The sequence below is a fragment of the Rhinolophus sinicus genome, chromosome 2 (assembly GCF_057876585.1).
Source record: "Rhinolophus sinicus isolate RSI-liver-muscle chromosome 2, RSI-T2T, whole genome shotgun sequence".
Classification (NCBI taxonomy): Eukaryota; Metazoa; Chordata; class Mammalia; order Chiroptera; family Rhinolophidae; genus Rhinolophus; species Rhinolophus sinicus.
Genome location: NC_142502.1, coordinates 120,643,928 through 120,671,214, shown reverse-complemented (window position 1 = coordinate 120,671,214; position 27,287 = coordinate 120,643,928). Strand labels below are relative to the sequence as shown.

General features: G+C 36.2%; 1 pseudogene; it reads left to right on the top strand.

Moving 5' to 3' along the window:
* The first annotated feature begins 14,572 nt into the window (after positions 1-14,572).
* LOC109459388 (proliferation-associated protein 2G4 pseudogene) lies at positions 14,573-15,718 on the top strand (annotated as a pseudogene).
* Positions 15,719-27,287: the final 11,569 nt, after the last annotated feature.

Below are 27,287 nucleotides of genomic sequence, written 5' to 3'. Positions count from 1 at the left end.
TGGTAAAATACATTTATTTATTTATTTATTTTACTTAAAAATGTTAGCATATGTAAATGCTCATTCTAAGATATCAGTTTCCTTCTGGGTGTCAATGGCACCTCAGTATAAATGGTGGTCTTACAAACATAACCAAGAAATTTATCTACAATGAAAAATATCCATTTGAAGATAATAATAAAAAAATAAAAGGATGCCAGCCAATCCTTTAGGTAAGACCATATACTAGATAACAAAACTTTTTTGGAAAAAAAAAAATGGAGGCATGCATACACACCAAGATATTTCATTACTTACACAGAATATTTTTTACACCCACTACAACGCATTTCTATATGTTTCATTTTTTTTTTTTGTACCTTGGCTCACCAAAAACAAACAAAACAAGATTAGATCAGTGAACAAAGAATAAGCCCTAGAATTTCCTTTCAAAATGAATTATTGAATCTTAGCTGTTTAGAAAAAGAAGACAAAGGAAATGTTGGTGAAAAACATCCACAATTTTCTTATCTCAGCAATAGGATAGGTTGACAAAACTGGGAAAGGAAATGGCAGAGAGAAAATGTTGTGGCGTCTCAGAAAAGAAACCTTATACCTTCCCCTCTTCCTGAAGTTGAGACCATGATACTGGATTACAGAACCCCAATACAGAAGTTGGAATATTGGTACCCATTTTTCATTTGGTGCTCTGCTAAGGTGGTAAGCCTTGTATAGAAAATTTTATCTTCCTCATCATGTGGGCCATGGAGTAGATATGGTAGAGAGGTGCCAAGGCCTGAGCAGAGTTTCAAAAATCCAATGCACTGAAGACTGTGTAGAGAGAGTCACTTAATTATCATGTACACTGATATGGGTAGAGAGGTGAGTGAAGGAGAGAGCTGGTGACCTGAAAGAGTCCCATGGTGACAGAAAGGATCCTGTGACATTGAGCCAAGTGCAGATATGGCTATTTCAGAGGATACCAGTTTGAAGGATCTGATAATCTCAGTAGGTGTCTCTATGGAGAGGGGCTGACAATCACTGTTATCTTCTACAAAAAACAAGGTCTGACAATTAAGTTTGCAAACATGATGCAATGATATTGCTAAGCTTTTTTGATATCAGAAGGATTATTGATTATGAATTTGCACCAACTGGACAGTTAACCAAGTTTATTATTTGGAAGTGCTGAAAAGGCTGTGTGAAAAAGTTAGACGACCTGAACTTTTGCCAATTCATGGTTCTTACATCATGACAATGCACCAGCTCACATGACACTGTCTGTGAGGGAGTTTTTAGCCAGTAAACAAATAGTTGTATTGGAACACCCTCCCTATTCACCCAATCTGGCCCCCAATTGCTTCTTTCCTTACCCAAAGATAAAGGAAACATTGAAAGGGAGACATTTTGATGACATTCAGGATATCAAGGGTAATACGATGACAGCTGATGGCCATTCCAGAAAAAGAGTTCCAAAATTGTTTGAAGGGTGGATTAGGCGCTGATATTGGTGCATAGCTTCCCAAGGGGAATACTTCGAAGGTGACCATAGTGATATTCAGCACTGAGGTATGTAGCACTTTTTCTAGGATGAGTTTGTGAACTTAATTGTCCGGCCTCGTAAGCTCTATTTAGGCAAAGATGCTGCTGTATCTCCAGGACCAAGCATATGGTCCACACTCAGTATTTGCTGATAAATAAATGAATACTATATTAGCATGGGAAATTGATTCTGCTGAGCCTATATATGAATTTAGAGTTTCACTACTTACTAGCTGTATGTTCTTATTTTAGTCCTAGGTAAAATACAAATAGTGCCTTCCTCAACAATAGGCTCATGAACATAAAGACTTTCATACAGTATTGGGCAAATATAGATGCTCAAAAACAGGTTTTATATACTGTTGAAAAATATTTTCTTTCCAATATTTCATTGGATGAATTATTCTCATCAGAGATCAGAAACAAAATTGATAAGCCAACAGAGAGCTTGAGCAGAGAATGTTCATATATGTGCATATGTATACATATATGTATATATATGTATATGTATATATATGTATATATATATATATATATATATATATATATATATATATATATATTATTAGAAACAACAATCAAATATTTAGTTTGGTACCTGGTAAAATCATTCCCTTTTCATTGGCTTTTCTAGCCAGTGATGTACTAACCAATAAGCAGATACACCCACTTAAACTCCTAGACTTACTTGCCCCTACTTACTGATACAAACTCACATGGTGTCACATGATTGATTGCAGACATGTGGGATTCAGCCTCTTCTGTATTGTGCTAAACAGCCTGAAGTGAAAGAAAAAAAATGAGGCCTGGAGCAAAATTTCTTGATTAACAGCACACAGTCTTTTAAAGTGATCATATAAACTTTTATCTGAAACATTGCTTGGAGCACCTAAAGATGGGATCTGCTGCTATGAGAGAGAGCTGTCAAAAACTCATAAATGTAATGTTAGATAGATAATAACCTTTGTGTCATTTAATATTGGATTCCCTGTTCCTGATGTCGGTAAATATCTTTCCTTTCCTTTGGTGAACAGTTGCTTCATCCCGAAGCCCAAAACCATGTTTGAAGACATTTTAGTAAAGGATTTTCAAGTAAAGCACGCAGATCACCTAGGTCTGACCTAATCAGTGATTGCCTTGGGCTATCTTCTGTGTGCTTTGTGTTTACCACATTTTCTCCCGGGGGTTGTCATTATCTAACATTTGTAAATATTTCAAAAGTTCGAATTATATGTAATCAATGGTAAATGTTATGGAGCCAGGGATCACATCACAGCTTGGAAGAGGATTCATCATCATTAAAATTACAATCAATCAATTTTCATTTCTCCTAACACTTTTTTCTATATTATAACATATTTTTATCCAGTGCTTTCGCATTATAATAAATGACAACTTTGATCTTAGTGAAAAACTTTAAGATTTTTTTTTTTTTTTTTTTTTTAATTTGGGAAAACTGATTTACTTTCCTTACTTTGACACTACCATTGTTCACCAAATGCTCCCAGGGATTATGTTGCCATAAGTGTTGTCCAAAGGTGTAACCTCTTTTTGGTTAGTCTTACTTTTTGACATCAAATGGACTATATTTGAAAAGCACCAAAGATAGTATGCAATCCACCTTAGAGTGGGAATGATTCTTTGAAGTGTGAAAAAATATTCATCATTTAAAAATATTGAGTACCTACATATTCACATTATTACATTGTAGGCATATTCAATTATACAACATTAATGGTTAAATGATACTCTGCTGTGAATGTCCTTGAGTTTTGACCAGGTCCCTGTGAGTTTATAGCATTAAGAATAAAAATAGAACAACTTTCCTACAAATAGCTTCTATTCCATTTGAGATCTAGTTCATTGCTTAATATGGTTACTTCTGCTTTTTTTCAAGGGCTCTCTATACAGAGAAGAAAGCATTGGTGAGCCAATGGTAGATTATAATGATGCTGAAAGATATCAAAGGTCTGAAAAATGGTGAGATATTCCATGTATAAGAAGATTCAATACTGATGTCAGTGCCAGTTCTTCCTAACTTCATTTATAGTTTCAACAGAACCCCAATTAAAATCTCAACATGTTACTTTGTGGAAATCAAAAACTAATTCTAGAGTTTATACAGAAAGACAAAAGGCCCAAAATGTAATATGATGTTGACAGAAATAAGGAGTATCCGTGGGTAATATCTTCATGCTAAGGCAATCCTGCAAACTCTTAGTAGAACATAGTTTGGACTAGAAGGTCTAGCTGTGGTAGGCAATAGTGGCCTTGAGCGCCTGGTCATGATTTTACTTCATAGGCTTAGGGCAATAGCTTACTCAAGCTACCAGATCTACGTCTGTATCTATATCTATACCTATATCTATATCTGCATCTGTCTGTGCCTATGCCTTTGTCTATGTCTACATCTACAGTCACGTGCCACAGAACAAGATTTCAGTCAATGACAAACTGCATACGCGACGGTGGTCCAATATGATTATCATGGAGCTGAAAAATTCCTAGTGCCTAGTGTTGTAGCCCTTGCAACATCATAGTATAATGCTTTACCCACATGTCTTTGGTGATGCTGGTATAAACTGGCTACTGCCCTGCCAGTTGTATGAAAGTATAGTACATACAATTATGTACAGTATGTAATACTTGATAATAAAAGAATGACTATGCCACTGGTTTATGTATTTACTATGCTACGTTTTTAATAATTATTTTAGAGTACTCTTTCTACTTATTAAAAAGAACTTTGCTGTAAAATAGTATGCCATGTTATGCTGGCAGAAGCCTCATACATCCAGTGATTACTGGGTCTCATTGTATTGTTTTCTCTTGTGCTTTATTTAATCTCTTGTTCTTTTGTTCCTCATGGCCCCTAAGTGTACAAAATCTATTGCTCATATTGCCAGTAAGAGGCCCCATCAAATAATTGACGTGGAAACAAAATTAAATGTGATTAATGACTACATAGGTAGAATATCAGTGATGGTTATTGCTCGCCAGTTGGGCATTTCCCATTTTACCATAGCTATGATCTTGAAAAACAAAGTGATGAAAGTTGTCAAAGAATCTGCTTCATTGAAGACAACTGGAATAACAAAAATTTGAGAAGGCCCTATATCAAACATGGCAAAACTTCTAATGACCTGGATTGAAGACCAGACACAGAAGCATATCCCTGTCAATACCATGACCATCACAGCCAAAGAAAAGAGTTTGCCTGTGACACTGAAAGTAAAGGCTGGACCTGACTATGGTGTTGAATTTACTGCTAGCTATGGGTGGTTTAAACGATTCAAGAATTGTTAGTCATTACAAATGCGGAAGTGAATGATGAGTCTGTGAGTGCTGATGTAAAGACAGCTGAAGAATTTTTGGAAACTCTAGCTTAGCTGATTGTGGAGGAAAATTACTTGCCAGAGCAAACACTTAATACAGATGAAAACTTCCTATTCTAGAAATGTTTGTCTGAAAGGACTTTTATCCATGGGGAAGGCAAGTAAAAACCAGGTTTCAAAGCTTTTACGGACAGGGTAACAGTCTTGCATGTGGGCAATGCTGCAGGTTAAAAATTGAAACGCTCTGTGATCTGGCTCCAGGGCCAGTGAGAACTCCAGGGCCTTCAGACATATCAATAAGCACATACCACCAGTGTCCTAAAAGAGCAATAAGAGAAATAAGAAGCCATCGATGATGGCCCAGTTCTTCTCCCAGGATGCCCTCCTGAATTGCTATGCCAACAAAATGGGAAGTACTATTTGCACAATAACATACCTTTCAAGATTTTGCTTACTATTGATAATGCTTCTGGACACTGCACTTTTATTCGTGATCTTCCTCCCAATATAAAATTAATATTAATATTTCTCCTTCTAAATACCACATCTTTGATCTGATCAGTGGATCAAGGTATTCTAGCAGCTTTTAACGCCTACTACCTGAGGAGGACATTTGCTCAAGCTATTGCTGCAACTGAGAAGACACTGATGCAATTCTGGAAGGATTATACCAGCTATGACCACATCAAGAATCTTGCCTGGGCTTGAGACGATGTCACCAAGGAATCTATGAATGGCATCTGGAAAAAACACTCAAGAGGTTCACCCACTACATAAAAGTTTTGGCAAGGATGAGGAGGTTGCAAAAATCAACAAGGCTGCGGTTGACAGACGACTTTAACCTGGGAGTGGAGGGTGACATTGAGGAGCTTCTAAAGGGGGTCCCTGGGAAAGTGACCAAAAAGGAGTCATCGGAACTAGAATAGGAACCCATTGCTGAAGAAGAGGCAAGAGGAAAAGAAACTGCAGGAGAAGAAAAAGAAGAAGAACCCCCTGGAAAAATCACAGCGGAAGGTTTAGCAGAAGATTTTTTCAGGCCTCAACAAGCTCCTTAAAATGTTTGAAAATGTAGGCCCCAACACCAAAAGTTGTCATTAATAGAAAATAATTTTCATGGTGCATTTCTTGTTTCCAAGCAAATCTATGATGAAAAAAGAAACAAACCAAACAAACCACCATGGACATATTTCTGAAAAGAGTGACACTTCCTCCAGAAGAGCCTCAGGCAGATCTTTCAGGAGGTGTTCCAGAAAAAGGCATTGTTTTCATAGGAGATGACACCTATATTTATTTTATTGTCCCTGAAGAACTTCCTATGGGACAAGATACAGAGGTGAGAGACTGATATTAATGATCCTGACCCTCTGTAGGCCTAGGCTAATGTGTTTGTTTGTGTCTTAGTTTTCAATAAAAAAGTTTAAAAGACCAAAAAAAAATAAAAGATTAAATAGAAAAAAGCTTATAGAATAATGATATAAAAATATTTTGTACAGCTGTACAAGGGGTTTGTGTTGTAAGATAAATGTTAGCACAAAAGAGTAAAAAAGTTTAAAATAAGAAGCTTATAGAATAAAAAAAGTTACAGTAAGCTAAAGTTAATTTACTACTAAGGAAACTTTAAAAAAATACATTTAGATTAATTGTACAGTGTTTAAAGTCTGCAGTAGTATACAGAAAAAAAATGAAAAACAGTCATGTCCTAGGCCTTCACACTCACCCCTCACTCATTGACTCAACCAGAGCAACTTCCAGTGCTGTAAGCTCCATTCATGGTACATTAACTATAAAGGGACACCATATTTATGTATTTTTAAATATATTTTTACTGTATTTTTTCTATGCTTGGATACACAAATACTTACCATTGTATTATAATTGCGTATAGTATTCAGTACAGTAACATGTTGTATAGGAACAATAGACTATACTGTATAGCCTAGGTATGCAGTAGGCTAGACCATTTATTTAGGTTTGTGTAAGTGCACTCTATGGTGTTTGCACAACAACAAAATTGCCTAATAATGCATTTCTCAGAACATATCCCATTGCTAAGTAACACATGACGGTATCTCTCTCTCTCTCTCTCTCTCTCTCTCTCTCTCTCTCTCTCTCTATATATATATATATATATATATATATATATATATATATATACACACACACACACACACACACACACACACTGGAGTGTCAAAAAAATGTAGACAAGTGGACACTTTGGCCAACGTTGCTCAAGCAGTCATTCACCATAATCAAAAGTGTCTGGATGCTGATGGTAACCACTTTGGGAACTTCTTGTAATTTCAGAAGTCAAACGTGACTTGTATTCATCTTTTGTTATCAGTATGTATTGAGTATTACAATTTTAATACAGTTTTCCTTTCTTAAAATGTGTATACATTTTTTGTGTACACTCTGTATATGATTCAGGAAGACACCTGGAAGCTAAGGGTCAGAAAATGTCTAGTAGAAGGAGTGCTACATAGTACACATAATTCTGTGGGAAATATCGGGGAATGTGAAAACTACTGGAGAGAACTGAATGTGAAATATTAAAAAAAGAGGAAGTTGGTATCCCATCTAGTATCATAGTTGGTTTCATGCTGCTTTCTTATTAATCCATTGCTGTGGGAGAAAATTACTTTTCTTCATTGATGCAATTAGAAAATCAACCAGAAACTATTTTATTTTAAACCTTCTGTCAAAACACAAAGAAGCAGGTATTAGAAATTATGAGAAGATTTGGAAATATGTTTTTTTTTTTCTCTTTCTTTCAGGTAAACAGTTGAAATATATGAATCCATAGCCTGCAACAAAATACTTTCTTATTTGAATGAATTGGTGGTATCTGTTGGGTCTTACTAGACCAGTGTCCATGAGAGTAATTAGCTCTAATTAGCACATTTATTGTCAAATTTAGATGTGATCCTGTGAATGGGAGGACAGAAAGGATAATCCCCTTATCTCTACCCTTGCTGTTCCCTCCAGAAAAGAAGATTGAAATACATTGTCAGGAATCTGTGAGGCAGGTTCCCTGCAAACTACCCCAATGGAAAGAGTCACAGAGTCTGCCACCTATGGCTCCTGCTTGTGGCTCTCATGAACCATTGTCTTCTTCCAGAAACTGTAAATGAGATTTCAAAGAAATGATAATGTTATTTCCATTCATGGTCAAAAGTCTCCCAAGGGTCTATAGTGCATATTTTACATTTTAACACAATGGACCCAGTACTCTACTCCTCATGAATGGAGTTCCATTAATGTGGAAGGGATTTCCTGTGTAATGCAAGCTGCAAAATATCCTCAAGTTTAATAGCCAATAGAAGTTTTCTCTCCTTTTCTATGCTTCTACTCAGGAAGATCTTTGTCTCATCCATCTGTGAGTTGAAGAACTAGACCTTGAATCAAAATTTAAACCTAGTTTAGATAACAGGGGACTTTTATTTGTTATTGAATTATTATGAACTCTAGAACATGAATGGGACTACACAGTACAAATCAACTTGATAACGTAATGTGAATGAAATTTACAATTTTTCATTGATTTACAAAGTTTGTAATTCCATTAATTCTATCTTCAATTAACTTTAACATTTATTCTATATTGCAATACCCAAATTATCATAGAGATTATAAAGTAATTCAAAATTTAGTTATTATCTTAGGATCATAAAGATGGACAGGAAAAATTAAGGAATAGGCCTTAAAAAACTCAATAGAAAATGGTGCAATCATTTGAAAATGAAATGTAACAATATTAAGATCGAAATGACTACATTTTTGGGAATGTGCTCTAAACAAACTAGTGAAAGAATTCAGAATATCAGAATATCTGGATATATTTGAAATTTCTTTTGCCAACTGAAAAAACAAAAACAAAAATGTAGCAGTAATTTAAATATTGATCCAAAGTGAGCACTATATTATTATTTACCATATAATCACTCAAGTAATGAATTATATTGTTATATGTGTTTACATGAAAGCATGTGTGTTAAAATAAGTTTAAAAAAATCTATAATAAAATCTTGGAAAATGTACATGAATGAATGGAGAAGAGGTCATTTGTTTTCTAACTTTATGCTTTTAGGTACTCTTTTTTTAAAAAAAAAATTTCCCCACCATAAGGCTATATTTATTTTATAACTATAAAACAAAATTTAACTGAAAATACACAGAGAAGACTGCCTTAAATTCATTTATAATTAAGTTGAGAAACAAACCAGTGAGCAAACAAATAATATAATTAAAGAATAGCAACACCAGCAAGAAAATCAGAATTTTAAACAATATGACTTGATATATTTTCACATTGCTGAAATATATATATATATATATATATATATATATATATATATATATATATCATACAAGAATTAGGGTGGTATCTTGCAAATGCTAAAAAACATTGTATTTTTTTCTTTTCAAAATATTTAGTGTCTACAATTTATCAGCGCACGAAGTAAATCATGGCTTCTTCAAGTGCAAGGATCGAAACCAATTACCATTAGTGACCATCGGGTGCAGCCGATCCTTTCTGTCCTGTTGCCTGAATCTCAATGATCTCCCAAGTGTGCCCATGCAATTTAACAGAAAGATCAATATACCACAGCAGTTAGCAGCAGCTCTCTTGAAGTGCTTCACAAAACATGCTGCATTTCTCTACCGAATAAATGTCAAAACATTCCAACAGCTGCAATTCTTGGGAGAAATCGTTCTTCTGAAACATTATTGACATACTTTAACCCACATTTCCCGCTGCTTGCAGGCTTCCTACTGGCCAGTCAATTCTGATTTGGCAAGAGCCACATCGATATGTGTCCCCTGCTGACTTGCTTGGGTGGCATGGAAGATATCAGAATTTGGTAGATAGGTCTTAGGTTCAAAGGTCAGTGATCTAACACTGACCCAAGGTCAAGGTGATGGCAACCACTCTCCAGAGACTTGGCTTCATCTCTAATATGCCCTTGAAATCAATCAATATCATCACAGAGCTTGCCTTTCTAAGCATAAAAGACTGCCTGATCTAAATGCTTCTAGGTTACGTCCTATAAACTGAAAGCTTAAAAACCATGTAGGAGGAAGGTAGAGCAGATTGTACTTCTCACTTCCTGGAGGTACTGTTTTTAAACCTTAGAGTAATTGTTACTTTTCAAATATATGTGTATATGTGTGTATATGGAGATTTTCAAATGTATGTATACATAGAAATATTTGCACACATGTATCTGATATATATGACATTCAAGGATATATGTCATATAGATATAGATGATATAGATAGATATAGATAGATTATATAGATATATAGATATACCAGGGGTGCCAAAAAATGTATACACATGACTTGCATTCATCTTTTGTTATCGGTATATATTGAGCATTATAATTTTAACACAGTTTTTTTCCTTTCTTAAAATGTGTATATATTTTTTGGCACCCTCTGTAGATATAGGTATAGAATAGATGATATAGATATAGATATAGATAAAGAATTAAATTTGTTTTTGTTCCAATGGGTTATTTTTGCTTGTTTCACATCAGATCTCACATTGTGACTGGTTAATTTTCATACATTGTTTTCCGATGTATTTGAGACATTCTTAGCATTTGCTGAAATTTCAAACTAGAATGAACATTTCCTTTGATGTTTGTTTTGTTTTTCTTTGTTTTGTGCCCTTCTAAACACCTTTTCTCCCTAATCTTTCAGTGAATTATTTTATTTGAAAATGTGAATGTCTATCAGATAGCATTGTGAGAAACAATTCTATATATGTGCAAGGGGAAAATTACTGTTAGCCTAAGCTTTATTTTGATGTTTACAAAAACAAGGGGCTGTTTTGTCAGAATGATGCTCTCCTTCATTCCATATCCATGACTATATAACCCAAGGACTCACTCACTCAGTGCTATTGCCTACTGGAACCACTCTGATAACATAACTGCAGATGGGCCATAATGAAAATAGTTATTAAAAATGAGAAAAGTGGAAGCAATTGTTATTCTAACAAACTGGGTTCTCTTAAAATTTTTGAAAACGAAACTTATTATTAGGTAGCTAGATTGTGAAGTCTGACAATTACATTCATGAACTCATCCTAGAAAAAGGGCTGCATACCTCATTGCTGAATATCACTATGGTCACCATTTAAGTACTCCCCTTGGGAAGCTAGACATTGATGCCAGTGCATAGTCCACACTTCAAAGCAATTTTGAAACTTTCTGGAATGGCCATGAGAACTGTTGTCGTATCACCCTTGATGTCCTGAATGTCATCAAAATGTTTTCCTTTCAATATTTCCTTTATCTTCAGGTAAAGAAAGAAGTCATTGGGGGCAAGATCAGGTGAATAGGGAGGGTATATAATACACTTATTTGTTTACTGGCTGAAAACTCCCTCAGACAGTGCAGTGTGAGTGGGTGCACTATTGTGATGCAAGAGCCATGAATTATTGGAGAAAAGTGCAGGTCATTTTCGTCTAACTTTTTCATGCAGCCTTTTCAACACTTCCAAATAGTGAACTTGGTTGACTGTTTGTCCAGTTGGTACACATTCATAATGAATAATCCCTCTGCTATCAAAAAAGGTTAACAATGACAAGGTTGTGGAGAAAAGGGAACACTGGTGCACGGTTGGTGGGATTGCAGATTGGTGAAGCCACTGTGGAAGTCAGTATGGAGATATCTCAAAAAACTGGAAATGGAACTACCTTATGACCCAGCAATTCCACTCTTAGGTATCTATCCAGAGAAATTCAAGATGCTAATATGAAAAAAATGTATGCACCCCTATGTTTATTGCAGCCCTATTCATAATAACCAAGACATGGAAACAACCAAAATGCCCATTGGTAGATGACTGGATTAAGAAACTGTGATACATTTATACAATGGAGTATTACTCGGCTATAAAGAAGAATGAAATCTTACCATTTGCAATGACATGGATGGACCTAGAGAACATTATGCTGAGTGAAATAAGTCAGACAGAGAAAGACAAATACCATATGATCTCACTTATATGTGGAATCTAAAGAACTGAATAAAAGAGCAAAGTAAACAGAAATAGTCTCAGAGATATAGAGAAAAAATTGATGGTTGCTAGAAGGTAGGGGGTGGGGATGATGGAGAAGGGGAAGGGATTAGACAGCATAAAGTGGTAACTACAATATTGCCACGGGGATATGGAAAACATTTTGGGGAATATAGTCAATAATGTCATAAAGATTTTGTACGGTGTCAGATGAGTACATGTCTTATTATGGAGACCACTTCATGGATGGTGTAAATGCTTGACCACTGCACTATACACCTGAAGCTGAAGCTGAATAATATTGTATGTCAACTATAGTTTTATATATCTATATCTATATCTATATCTATATCTATATCTATATCTATATCTATATCTATATCTATATCTATAGTCACGGATATGGAGTATAGAATAAGGAATAGAGTCAATGGAATTGTAATAGATATATATGATGTCAGAGCGGCAATAGATTGGGGGAGAGGGGTTATCACTTTGTGAGGGGTGAAATGTCTAACTATTGCATTGTTTTGTACACCTGAAACTAATTAAAAAAAAAAAAAAAGCTTAGCAACATCGTTTTGACTCTTGATTTGGACAGAACTTTTTTAGTTGTGGAGAATTGGCTGACTATCATTGTGCACTTGACGCTTTGTTTCAGGGGCCTATTGGTACACCCATATTTCATCACCAGTGATAACACGGTCCAAAACATCATCTTGCCATACTTGGCATCCAAGGTCTTGGCATACTTTTACTCTCCTTTGCTTTTGTTTATCAGTGAGCTCCTTCGGGACCATTTTTGCTTCTTTGGGACACACCTTTCTCATGCCAAGATTTTCAGTTCATATTTTCCTAACTGTTTCTCTATGGATGTTTACTTGGTCTGCTATGCTTTTCACAGTTGGCTGATGATTTTGGCGCACAATTCGACGAAGTTTTGCAATGTTTTTGTCAGTTCTGCTCGTTACTGGCCGCTCTGAACTTTCTTCATCAGTGACATGTTCTCTCCCCTCAGACAAACATTTGATCCATTTGTACACTGTTTCTTCATGACATTATCTCTGTAAACATGGGCTATCATGTCCCTAATTTCACTTCCACTCTTGCCAAGTTTAACAAGAAATTTAATGTTTGTTTGTTTCTCTAATTCAAGCTCAGACGTTCTTGCGATGACACTCAAAAACACGCAACAACAATAATGAACGCCACTCAGCAAGACACCACAACATGTCAACACGCACACAGCTGTGAGACACTAATACACAAAGCTTATGAAACCTTACAGAGCTGTTTGTACAGTGCTGCCAATGTAAGTGCACTGTGGCAAGTTCAAAAATTTAATGTCAGACAACAAATACTGTAATTTCAAAATACAGCAAGTTAGTTTTACTAATTCAGAAAGTTTTAAATAGCAGGTGCATTGAATCAACAGTTGCATTTGGCTTTCACAGCTCTGCCCATGGTGTTTGTTGTGTCTACAGTTCTAGTCAAGATGAATTATAAGAATGAAAAGATCTCTACCGAAAAAATAAAATATTACTAGTAGCTTCTTCTGGTGCAAAGTTATTTACTGGAGTACGTAAATTTATATAAGTGTGGTTGTTAAATCATTCAGCAAATGGCAATGGAGATATTGGGACTCTTAGCCTTGATTTTTTTCTATAAATATCGGCAACATTAGTCTCAGTAATAAATTTCCCTTTGACTCTACTTAAAATTATAGTCTCTTCTAAGCAAACAAATCTTAACAGTTATCCATCATTAATTAATAGATCTGGACGATAAAATATTGAACCAATATTTTCATAGTATTTTTATTATCCTTTTTTCAAGACATTATCCAAACACATAGATTTAATATAAATATGGAAAAGTTACATGAAGTTTCAAATGTAACTTTCTCAGTAAGATAGCAACTTCATATCTCAGGGGAAAAAAAATCAATGTCACTGTCTCTTTCCCCAAACACACACACACACACACGCACACACACACACACAATCAATCAATAATGTTAAAAAATAATATTTTACATATATATGTTAGATTATGAGATCCCATGACTGAGACAATATAAAAGAATTACCTAGAGCCACATGTCACCAACATGAGATGAGATTAAAGGTATAATAATACCCAAGATAGAATTTACCACACCCCATCACATATATACACAAATGAGTTTCCTTGACTCAGATATTGAGTCCAAGGATTTAAATATTGTAATCTCATATAATTTAAAAAATTCTTTAAATAAATGATATCTAATTGAAATACTAATTATCAACATCAATTCAATAAATTGCAGATGTTATTCTTTAACGTGAAAGGGAGTGAAATTTGGCCCCTTTAGAGGAGGATTCTTATAACTAATGTAATGTAATCACTATATAGCTTTTGCATTCCATAGTTTTAAATACTTTGAGAAAAAAGTTGTTTTCTGCTCCAAGCTATACAAATACACCTTAATTTGGTTACATCTTACCAACTACCTTCAAAAATCTAAACAGGCACCTTGTCCCTTTTGCCCCCCCGCCCGCTCCTTTGGTTGCTAGCGCTTTCGCTCGCGCTCCCCTGGTGAATTCAATCGAAGGAGCTCTGGCCACAGCCTGTGGCTAAGGAGGGAAACAGAGGCTGGGGGCGGGGGGAACAAGGCTGCAGTGGTAGTGGTGGCGGGAAGATGTCGGGCGAGGACAAGCAGCAGGAGCAAACTATGGCTGAGGACCTGTTCGTGATCAAGTATAAGATGGGGGGAGACATCACCAACCGGGCAGTCGGTCTTTGGTAGAAGCATCCTGCTCTGGTGTGTCAATGCGGAGCTTGTGTGAGAATGGTGATGCCATGATTATGGAAGAGACAGGGAAATTTTTCAAGAAAGATGCCTTTCTGCTGGTGCCTGTCCCACCAGCATGTCAGTAAATAACTGTGTATGTCACTTGTCCCCTTTGAAGAGCGACCATGACTATATTCTCAAGGAAGGTGACTTGGTAAAAACTGACATCCATGTGAATGGCTTCATCGCTAACGCGGCTCATACTTTTGTGGTTGACCTAGCTCAGGGGACCCAAATAACAGGGAGGAAAGCAGAAGTCACAGGGAGGAAAGCAGATGTCATTAAGGTAGCTCACCTTTGTGCTGAAGCTGCCCTACACCTGGTCAAACCTGGAAACCAGAACACACAAATGACAGAAGTTGCCCATTCATTTAATTGCACATCAATAGAAGGCATGCTGTCACACCGATTGAAGCAGCATGTCATTGATGGAGAGAAAACCGTTTCCCAGAATCCCAGAGACCAGCAGAAAAAGGACCAGGAGAAAGCTGAATTTGAGGTACATGAAGTATATGCTATGGGTAGCAAGGCCAAGGATGCAGGACGGAGAACCACAATTTACAAACGAGATCCCTCTAAACAGTATGGCCTGAAAATGAAAACTTCATGTGCCTTCTTTAGTGACGTCAAAAGGTGTTTTGATGCCATGCCATTTACTTTAAGAGCATTTGAAGATGAGAAGAAGGCTGAGATGAGTGTGGTGGAGTGTGCCACACATGAACTGCTACAACCATTTAGTGTTCTTTATGAGAAGGAGGGCGAATTTGTTGCCCAATTTAAATTGACAGTTCTGCTCATGCAGATAACCAGTGGTCCCTCTGAGCTTGACCTTTACAAGTCTGAGATGAAGGTTCAGGATGCAGAGCTAAAGGCCCTCCTCCAGAGTTCTGCTAGTTGGAAAACCCAGAAAAAGAAAAAGAAAAGAAAGCTTCCAAGACTGCAGAGAATGCCACCAGTGGGAAAACATTAGGAGAGAATGAAACTGGGCACTGAGGTGGGTCCCCTCTCCCCAACTTCCTGCTCCTGTCTCAGGCCCTTCCCACCATACCCCAGGCTCTATGAAGTGCAGTTGTCTTCTCCCCCCAGGACCACCGGCAGAGCAGGGGTCTCCCTGCTCCCATCCAAGTCCCCCAACCGAACCCCCTTCCAACAACAACCAGCCCGAACTGACTCTGGTCTTGGGAGGCCAGCCTTCCCAGCCACTGAAGACCACTTTAAATTGAAAAGAGAAATTGAATAATAAAATCAGGCATCAAAAAAATAAAAAATCTGAACAACCATTTTTGAATATTTACATTATATTTCTTATTCCAGTTAATTTTGAAGTCACTTTTGAAATAAGTATTTTATCATATTCTGGTGTGCAAACTCAGGGCTGTCTGCATCCAAGGGCCAGGTTTGTACACAATGGGCTATTTAGTGATGTCGTGCCACAATATCTGAAGGTCACAGACTTGTGGTCGTTGGAGGAAAAATTCTTATCAAAGGGAATGTGTGCCTCATTTATCAAGTTTAGAGATGACATTGAGCTGAAGCAATCAGTAATGCAACTAATGATACAATCAGTATCCAGACAGATTTGGTAAAACTAGAGGGACAGGAGGATTTTTTGGTTTTTACTAGCTCAACAGAATTAAATAATTGTGACAATTCATGTTTCATGAAAATCACAGTGAAACAAACAAAGCCCCGCCACTGGAGGTCAGAATGTAGGAGATAAAACTTAGCTGGAAGTTGCGGTATGAGGGAAAAGTTTACTTAAATTGAATTTCAGGTTTCAGACTTAATTCTGGCATTTCTACTGTGTGGTCCAAGGTATAGCCCACAACTTATCTGACATTCCCTTTCCTTACAAAGATGAGGCTAGTAATGACCACTTTCACTGTGAGCATTAGCCAAGATAACACATATTGTTGAAGAGGTCCACCAGGCAAAAGAAAAGAACAGTAAATACCCACATCACAGCCATTATTCTGAAATAATAGAACACTAGAGATAAAGAAAAGAACCTATAAGCCTGCTGAGAGAAGGTCGAATAAAGCCGTCTACCAAGTGGCTAACAGAGATGGCACTGGAAAATTCAGCGTCAAGGACAGTGGCCAGATGTGATGCAGCAAACCTTCGAATTGTGAGGGAAAAAAGACGTTCACCTGTGCCTTGTCAAATTGTCAATCAAGTGTCAACACATAACAAGTGTTTCAAAACACACAAGGATGACTTAACTCCTCAGTACCATTTCTTCAGATGCTACTGGGAAGGTCAGTAGAATGAGGAAAACAGAAGACTGCAAACAAGATGATAACAAAGGGAAGCCTAGACTTGGCAGATGTATAGCAGGCCTGCACCTTGGCTCCATAAGATAGGGCTGCGGGAAGAGAGCTGCTGTGAGGGGCAGGGTTCTGGCAGGATTATGTGATGATCTGTAAGCAAGAAAACCACTAATAGGTACAGAATCAACCACACTAAAAAAATAAAATGTTATCAACTCCAGAAAAAAAAATCAGATAGTGACGAAAAAAAATGTACTCACAACACAAACATAAACTTGGTCCAAGAATGAGATATATTAATATTATCCTAGAAATGTAACCATCAATAACTTAACAAAAAATATGATTACTAGTAATATAAAGTTGAGAAAAAGAAAGGATTTGCACACAAAGGAAATCAAAAGGTAATATATAATGTGTAATTCAAGAAATACAAAACTATGCACAGTATTTAACAATACTTCACCACTCCCCAAAAAAGTACCTCCCCACAAGTCACATACACAAAGCCTTAACGGTTCAGTGTGGTTACTTCTGAGAACCAACAAGTTATCTATATTTTATTATCATCCTTTTAGTAACTGTTTTTGCCCAGGTTTCCTGGGAACATAGCCTGAGATGGAGATTGCAGGGCACATGTTTGATTGACAGAATGTTCCCAAGAGAAAGGAAATAAGGGAAGTATAACAGAACAAGACGAGGATGTTTCAGCTGGAGAAGTTTTGCCTGATCCTATTGGGAGCTCTGGAGATGACGCCACCACTGATCAGACACTCAGGCAAAGGGCCTTCTGTACCCTGTGTCAGGTAATCACTTCTGCCAGCTGCCCTTGTGAGGAGGTGACAGCGGTACTTGGCCAAGAACTGTTCTCTAGAGTGGGGGACAGCTGTAATCCACTGGCAACCAGAAGTCACAGAAAGTGCAGAAAGACTAACCCCACCTGGGAAGAGGATCTGGGTGGCACATTAATAGCCTCTACTAGAGCAGAATGTAATTTTTAAAAGTACATTTAAGTGCTATTTTTGTTAAAATTAATTTTGAAACAAGAAATACATGTGTAATACTATTAACAACACTGTGTATTTAAAAAGCATGAATTTTAGTTGATCGTGAAGTTAACATGCTTAAAGGATGTCATGTAGCTACAAAAACATGCCTGATTTAATTTCAGTCCCATCGTCTTGAGAAGACAGAGGCTCTGTCCTGATCTACTAAATATAGGTTACAAGTTGAAGAACCAATATTGTAAGGAGACACAAGTGATTATTTAAAAGGGTAAAGTAAGATAGTAAGGGGCCTGAAAATCTGTCATTTGCGGAATGGGTGAAGAAAGTGGTGGCATTTTGCCTTGAAAGGCTTCCAAAGGGTAACTAATAATTTCCTTGAATTCAAATATTTGAAGGACTATTGGGCTACACAGAGATCAGTCACATTTTTTTATGATTCCAAGAATTATAAAGAGGACAATAGAATGAATCTTACGGGAAACATCTTTCATCTTAACATAAATAATATTGTCTGACATGACATATGTTTGGACACATGATTCTTTTGCTACAGGAATGGACACATATCAGACAATTGCTTGATAGAGATTAAAGATGGAATTCAAGCATCAGAAATATTAAGGTTTATTCTAGATGGCCTCTAAGGCATTTTTCCACCTTGGGCCTCAACAACCCTATGAGAACCACATAAGCCATGATTTAAATGGGAAGGTTATCCCACTTGGCTTACTCATCTTAGATACTCTGGAATGTCATAATACTCTCTTTGAGACTGTAATCCTAAAAAAAAAAAAAGTAAATAATAATAATGCAGAAATTCTGCTGGATCTTTTCCTCCCCACCCGCAAGTGGTTGAACCACTGAATTTATTTTATGGTTCAGCAAATGTACTTTCCACACTCCTAAGTACTCTTCTAGGGGTCATGATATAGATTTGAACAAGACCAAAAATATTTTTCAGTCAAGGAGCTTGTATCCTTTGGCTCATCTTGGCAGGCATACTGGAAGACAGACGGAGACGTCCTTGCTGAGCAAAGGAAGATTCGGAAATATGAGGTCCACCAAATGAAGTTTGTCAAAACCACCAAATGAAGATTAGAATAAAAAGGACAGCACGGATGTGTGTATTATTTGTTGTGCTAGTTTATCTGGTCCAGATTTATGAGGGTGTGCCTCACATGTTCAATGTCATCATCTTTTTTTTTTTAGTTGAAAAGATTTTAGTGGCTATAAAAACTTGAGACATCTTTGTTTTATTTTATGTCATGGTAGACCCACAGGGTGGGTAGAAATTTCAGGAGAAACTAGCGGTGACAATGCAGGGAAGGGTCAGTTTGGTAGTGGTGAGTTAGCTGAGTTTTGTTTGCCTAATGATGGGCTAAAAACCAGAGATCTACTGTTGTTCTGGGCAGAGGACCACATGTTCCTGTTTGCTACAAGCCCAGCTACTCCAAATCAGGTCCAAGGAATTCCTTTGTCCATTGGTTTCCTTCTGACATCACCCAGAATGGCCTGTAATTTGCATGAGGAAAAGAGCTTGGTTTTTCATTCTTTCAAATTTTTGCAGCACATCTGAATTACACCTACCAGATGCTCTTTCTATGTGGGGGGATTAGAGGGTATCAACATAATTCCATTCCTTCCATATGATGGGTTTTAGGATGCTTTTAATGAGATTGAGAAATGTTAATCACTTTTAAAGTGATACTGGGACTAGGTTAACTAGAACTATCATTAAATACATTTAATTCATTTTGCTGAATACCAGCACAAAAGTATTAGAAAGGATAATTGATTCTTTCTAGAATTATTAGTTGATGCCTCTCCTCTAGCATGTTTTTTGCTAGCTACTAATAATCAGAATGAACACAGTATCCTGCCCAAATAGTTATCATATGCTAAAGACTGATAATTGAGAGTCCATATATCATTTGCATATTATCATATGCAGTCACAGAAAAGAGCATGAGTGGAACAATCCACAAACAGTGCTAAATTTCTAGGCATTTATATGTTACTAGTTATTCTTCTTCCTTTTTTTTTTTTTACAGAGAGGTTATTTTAAAATTTTATTTGAAGTGTCAATATACAGGATGATTATTCCTCCATAGAGTTAAAAAAGAATAAAGCTGATTTACATCAAATGCTCAGGAGGGTGGTGCTGCTATTTTATCAGATTTCTGGTATGAGAAGATTGAAATTGTCACATTCAATTAATAATACAAAAACATACAAAACAATATTTGGGCATAAATAAGTATAATCAATTCACCTGCAGTCAGAATTACATCCATGACAAGTATTTTGAAATGTATTAACTGTAGGCTATCATTGTGACAAAGCTATAATTTTTTTCGCTTGTGTTAAATTAGAGTTTCTCTTTAAATTAAATCAATAAGTTGGTTTTCCCTCCTGAAAAATTAACCCAAAAGGCAATATTCTAATAATTTGTAAACAGGCTGAAAGGAATACTGTAATCAGAGAACTAAAATGAAGTATATTATTATTTCCCTGAAAAGTAGACACAAAAGGACCAAATTTCCTTTTACTAACAGATAAGTCTTTCTTCTAAAATAATCTCTTCACAAATGAAATATTTAAACTTAAATGCAATATAAGGAACTTCAACTTTCTATAATATGTATTAAGTGAATTTAATGTTTTATATACTCTATCAACAAAAAGAGAAAATGGTGGACAACCAGGTTTCCAAACTATTAAGGAACAAACACTACTGGACTTAGGCCAGGGCCAGGTTTAAGTTTATGCTGAGGAAGCAGCTTTCAATAGCATGAGAAAAATATTTCTTCGCCATGGTCCCCTGAGAGCATAGCTGGGCTAAGAGTTTGCTGATGGGATTTTCTCAGAATTGTTCACCTGGGAGGCAAGTGGGGAGCATTTATCCATTGGCTCCCACCCTGCCTCATTGGTTCAGGCTGTCCCATAGGTGAGCTCCTTTGTACCTCCAGAATGCACATGTGTAAGTAGCAAGAGGATGCTGTTAAAACAACTGGGTGAAGACAAAAGATATGTGGACAGCTGAAGTGAGGCACTGTGTGCATAAAACCATTGAAAGCCTTCATAGAATTATTCACCATATTCGAAATTCGAATTAGAAACGAGGCTGCCAGGGTGTCAGGTGAGCCACAGAGGTGGTGTAAACAGAACCCAGACAACACCTCTCATAAACCCTCCATGAAGAGTGAGAAGCCCTCTCACCTAATCTCCAGTAGTGAAGATCTCTGTTACCATAGCAATATAGTGCTTTGCAGTGAGGACCCAAGGGCAAGGCTCTTTGGGTCCAGATCCCAGCACCATGAATTGCTATGTGAACTTCGACAAATCAACTAACCTCTTTGTGCCTCAATTTCACCATCATTCAAATAGGAATAATAAGACTGACCTCACAGGGTTGTTTTAAGAATTAAATTAGCTAATATATATGAAGCAGTTTAGAATAGTATCAAGGGTATATAAGTGTTACCTATAGATATGATCTAGAATTTATCATTCATTAGTGCATAGTAGATCAAATTATCAGAAGGGACGTCAGTGATTTTCATCTTAGACCCACTGAAGGGATCAGGAAAAGAGCAGGGTTTTCTATGTGGTTGTTGAAAGGAGACTTGAATGAGATGCTCAAGGGGGGCTGTTCATGCAGAACTGAGCATATGAGAGAAGCAAACCTGTAAAAATAAAGGGAGATGAAACTAAGAACACAAGCCTTATTTTTGAGCAATGAAGTTATTTGGAGAATTTTTTGCATCTATTCCACATTTGCTTTTAAAGATATCTCTATTATATGAGTTAGTATTGCTTATACCAATAGTCAAACAAAACATTCTTCTGAGGTAAAGTTTCACTTTAGTAGAAAAACTAATAATGAGAAATAAGAGAAGAGTTTCCTTCTCATCGTGGCTGAAAGCAAATTTGGAGCAAAATATTGTGCTAGGTAGGGTCCAGGAACTTCCTTAGGATGGATTTTTCTGAAGAAACTACCCTTTCAACCATTTTATCTGACTAAATTTGTCTTTGAAGGATACTTACATTTGCGTCTTTTATTTTTTATTTTCATTTTTTTGTATTTTATGTTATTTTTATTAATTTTTATTAAATTTATTGGGATGAAAATTGGTTAATATTGCATTGTGTGTTTCACCACTCAGAGTCAGTTTTCCTTCCATCACCATAGATTTGACCCCCTTTTCCCTCTTCTACCTCCCCCACACCTCTTACCCTCTGGTAACCACTAAACTGTTGTCTGTGTCTAAGATTTTTCGTTTGTTTGTCTGTCTTGTTCATTTCTTCCTTTCAAGTTTAAAGCCCACATATGAGTGAGGTTATATAGTTCTTAACTTTTTCTGTCCAATTGATTTCACTTAGTATGATAATCTCAAGATCCATCCATGTTGTCACAAACGGCAGCACTTCATCTTTTCTTAGGCTGAGTAATATTCCATTGTATATATATGTACCACATCTTCTTTATCCAATCACCTATCGAAGGACACTTTGTGCCTTTTAGAGCCTTGCAAGCCCAAGAGTAGTTCTAGGATGTGCAACTTTATCGTATTAGCAGCTCTTTAGAAAAGAGGATTTCCAGACACCATCCATGGGCAGCTAAACTAGAACCAGCCTTTTTAACAAGATTCTCTGGTGAGTCCTGTGCTTACAGTTTGAGAAGTTCTGGTACAGTGCAGGGTGCTCAGAAATGAGTTTTGTTTTTGTACTGAAATAGATAGGTATAAATAAACATTTCTGTGTTCGATCACTGCTGAGGTAAGCCTAAGGAAACTTTCTGCACAAACACCTTAAGAATGTGCTCTAAGTTCATTTGTTTTTCAGTTGTTCTCAACTTTATCAAACTGGAAGTGACTTTAAAGAGTCTCTTCAGTTTAAATTTGGCAGTCCTTTGTCCATGTTTGCTGTCCTTATGAGTGGAGATGAGGCAGCAGTCTTTATATCGTGTACAATAGGAATGCTGAAATTTAGGTGTGGAAAGAAATAAAAATCAGAGACACAGAATATACATTTTCATATTGGTGCTGCTATGAATGCATCTTGATTCCCACCACATTATAATTTTCATCTATTTTGACTTCTGTTCTCATTGTTATATAGCTGCAGGAAATATAAATAGGAGTATAAAGACATATTTATTTTTAGTCAAGAATAGAGATATCCAAAGAAGTCAGAATGATCTGTTTATTTTTGTTTTTGTTTTTCAAACAGCAGCTTACTCATTCACTTCCCTTGGTACTATTTATTGACTTCATTTTTGTACTATCAGATGTACAGATCTAAACCTAATGGTATTCTCTTCTAAGGTTATTTATAACCTCGATATGTATGCAGACTCCTGCCCATTAGTGAACTCTGCCCTCTATAATTCTGATAAGCACATTTATAATGCAAACTCCCATTTTGCTTATTCATTTCTTAAGAATGAATCAAAATGTGAACAATGAGCTATTTTATCAGGGTTCTTGTCAAGATTACTTTCCTAACTGGAAAAAAAAAAAAAAAGAAAACAGTTGAAACTATCCATAAAACCATATGCATCATTACTGTTTGTTTCATCAATAAATGTTAAAATAATGAATGCCAACTATAATTTTATATATATGTATATATATATATATATATATATATATATATATATAGTCACAAGAAGTGGAGTACAGCATAAGGAATCGAGACAGTGGAGATATAATGGCTGTGTGTGATGTCAGAGGGGTAGTAGATAGGTTGGGGGAGGGGGTTATCACTTTGTGAGGGGTATAAATGATAAATGTCTAACTATTACAGTGTTTTGTACACATGAAACTAATAAAAATAAATAAATAAGTACATAAATAAAATGTAATGTTTTTCCTTAAATATTTAACTAATGTTTGTGTTCATTTTGTTTAGCATCTAAAATAAATTTTTCCTCAGATGCAAAGATTTCTTTAATATAAATAAAAAAACACTATGACAGGTTGAGAGACCAAGGAAAAAGGTAAAACTTTATATTTCAGTGCTTTCACAGCATTTCTTTCCCCTATTTTGAAAAAGGGACCCAATATTTATTTTGCACTGCGCCCTACAGTAAATCAAGTGACTCATCTACTTCACACTTACCTTCTATATGTATTGTGGAGCACAGTAATTAGCCAGCACAATATTTCTTATTTTTTTAATTAAATTTATTGAGGTAACATTCGTTAATAAAATTATAAAGGTTTCCAGTGTACAATTTTATAATACATCATTGCTTTATAGTCCCCACTCCACCCCCACCCCACCTCCCCATTTTGATTATTACAATGATTATTTAGGTTCTAGAAAGTAAAGATGACCCTCTTGTGTGGAGAGGCAATGTATTAGAAATGAGAGATTAGGGAAGTCAAAGGACTCCCGCTGCCTAGTAAGGAAAAAATAGAGCTTGAATATTGTTAAGAGGAATTCTAGCAAGTTCCTAGTCATCATCCCATCTTCTCAGGAAGACTCATGGGTAGGGTGACCATCCATCCTAGGTTTCCTGGAACATTCCCAGGTTCCACTAGTGGATCTGGAATAATTATCAATGCCCCCGCCCCCTTTTTTTAACTCTCAAAAGTATTCTGTTTTGGATGATTAATTATTGGGTCACCCTACACGTGGACATGGTAAGTGTTATGACGGGCACAAAAAAGACCAGGACTAACAGAGATACTGGGTACGTGCTCTTAGGATCTCTGAACATCATCCGCCCAGAACACAGGGAACACAAAAACTCACCATGGTGACCCTTTGAACAATAGTCATATGCAGTAATACATCGTGGCATTTTCTTTCAGGAAAACAGCTTTCTCCATCCACAGTGTACCGTTAAATAGTGAGTGGCTTATTTTGACTCTTTGGTATAGAAATTGCACAGGCCCATGATAGGGATGTGATGAGGGCTATGCCAGAGGGATAGGATGCCAGACGGATAGGATGAGGGCTACTGAGAGAGGCAGATAGGAAAGCAGAGTTAAGAAGTAGGGAATGGATTCGGGAGGTGAAGGAGAGCTTGGAAAGTAATACACTTTTTAAAAATTAAATTTATTGGGGTAAAATTGGTTAATAACATTATATAAGTTTCAGGTGTACAATTTTATAGTACATCATCTGTACATTGCATCGTGTGCTCACCACTCAAAGTCCAGTCCCCTTCAGTCACCATATATTTGACCCCCTTTACCCTCTTCATCACCACCACCCCCAAACCCTTACCCTCTGGTAACCACTATACTGTTGTCTGTGTCTATGAGTTTATTTGTTCTGTTCTTTTGTTGCTTTCAGTTTTATATCCTGCATATGAGTGAAATTGTATGGTTCTTGTCTTTTTCCATCTGTCTTATTTCACTTAGCCTGATTCTCTCAAGATCCATGAATGTCATCCAAAATGGCAATATATCATCTTTTTATGGCTGAGTAGTATTCCATTGTATATAGTACCACATATTTCTTAAGGAGTACAATTTCCATCTATCTGTTGGCAGTATGAAATTTCCAGACCGGATCTTTACTAAGACCTGAAGGACCCCATGTTGTAATTAACTGTACAAGGTTGACAGTCTTTGGTTACGGAAAACCCAAAACCAACTCAAGCTGAAAGGGAAAAGTGGTGGTTAGGCAATAGATTGACTCAAGTACATAAAACAAGAAACAAACAAAAAATAAGGTGGATATGATATTTTCCAGTTGGTCTAGTGGTCATTACCTAATTTATTTTCTTCCTCAGCCTTGCCTTCCACAGTCTAACACCTGAGGTTGGTGTCTGCTGTGATTTTCAGGCTTTCTTGCTAACCTCCTTGAAGGAAGACAATAGGCACCTTCAACAGTCCTTGTGAGAAGAGAAAATCTTTTTTTCCGAGCAGGCTTGAGAAAATATTTTCTAATGCCTCCTTGATCCTAGGTAGGTACAAGAATATTATTGCTGTTTTAAACTTTAAAAATAAAGAAAGGAAACAAACTACATTTTTGAAAATCAAGAAAATGAGAAACAGGAAACTCGGGATGCTGGTGACCTTGGGTGGGCAGGCCTGGGGATGGAACTGGCAAAAGACAGGGAACATCACAAACTTTTAACTGCGAGCTAAGTAGCAGACTCAGGAGGCTTTGTCATGAATTAAAGACAATGAGTATCCAATATTCAGGTTAAAAGAAACAAAATAACTAGCTGAAAATAATGTAATTCCTAATATGAAATATTAACATTTTAAAACAAAACCTTTACAATACTGATATTTTCAAAGTTTTCAATATTCACAATCATAAAATCAATGAAAAACAAAGGACAAACATTGTCAGAAATTTTAAATTGTTTATTTTTCTTCTTAAATTCACAGTTTCATTTCTTTCTTATATATACTGTATCCTAATATTATTACATATTTTAGTCAGGCATATTTGATTTTCACCCATCATCTTTTCCTGCTATAAAAATGTGAATGAAGGGTTAATATTAATTTATCTTACAGCCTGTGATCATAGGCTCTAAATGTTAAAAAAAATATATTATTATAAATTGAGTTATATGTATATTTAATATTAGCAGATGTCAATAAAATATATTAATTTGATCAAAATTTTAAATATAAAAATAAAAACAACAGGAATATACATTAATGAGATGGATATAGTTTGTTTTTCATGTAGCTCATGGATGCAGGGATAAATATTACTTTTTGCTGGAATGAGCAAGAATTAAACTCTATTCTAGTCCTCATTTATTCCCTTTTTTCTATTTCTATTATAAGTTATGAGAAAACGTTTTCATAAATAAGAAAATGGACATGGGATGTTTGTCATGTCAATGTCGTTCCTTTACACTCTCTCCAGGTCCTTTGCCAAACTCTCATATGATCTGTCATCAAAAATGATTTTCAGAGATCTATCGACTGCCTGCTGGATTAGGTCTTTCTTAAGTTTTACTGAAAACAAAAAATTGGAAGTGACCTGAGTTGCAAAATTATTCGTTACCTAGACTTCGTTTTATAGTATCTATATTAATGTTTCAAACTGTCCCTTTGTTTGATATCTCAAATGTTTTTTCATGCTGGGGAACTAAATAATACAAATGCTGAGGAGGTGAGGTGAGGGAGGAATCAAGAACCATTGTGGCACAAGGGAGTTCTCAGGCAGATCAATTTTAGGAAATTACATGTTGCAACTGAGGATGTGGGGACTGGTTCCATTAAAACCCTTGGAATATCTTAGTATACTTTGGGGTGCACAATTGGAAACTAATTCCTCATATTATTGTGGAAATGCTAG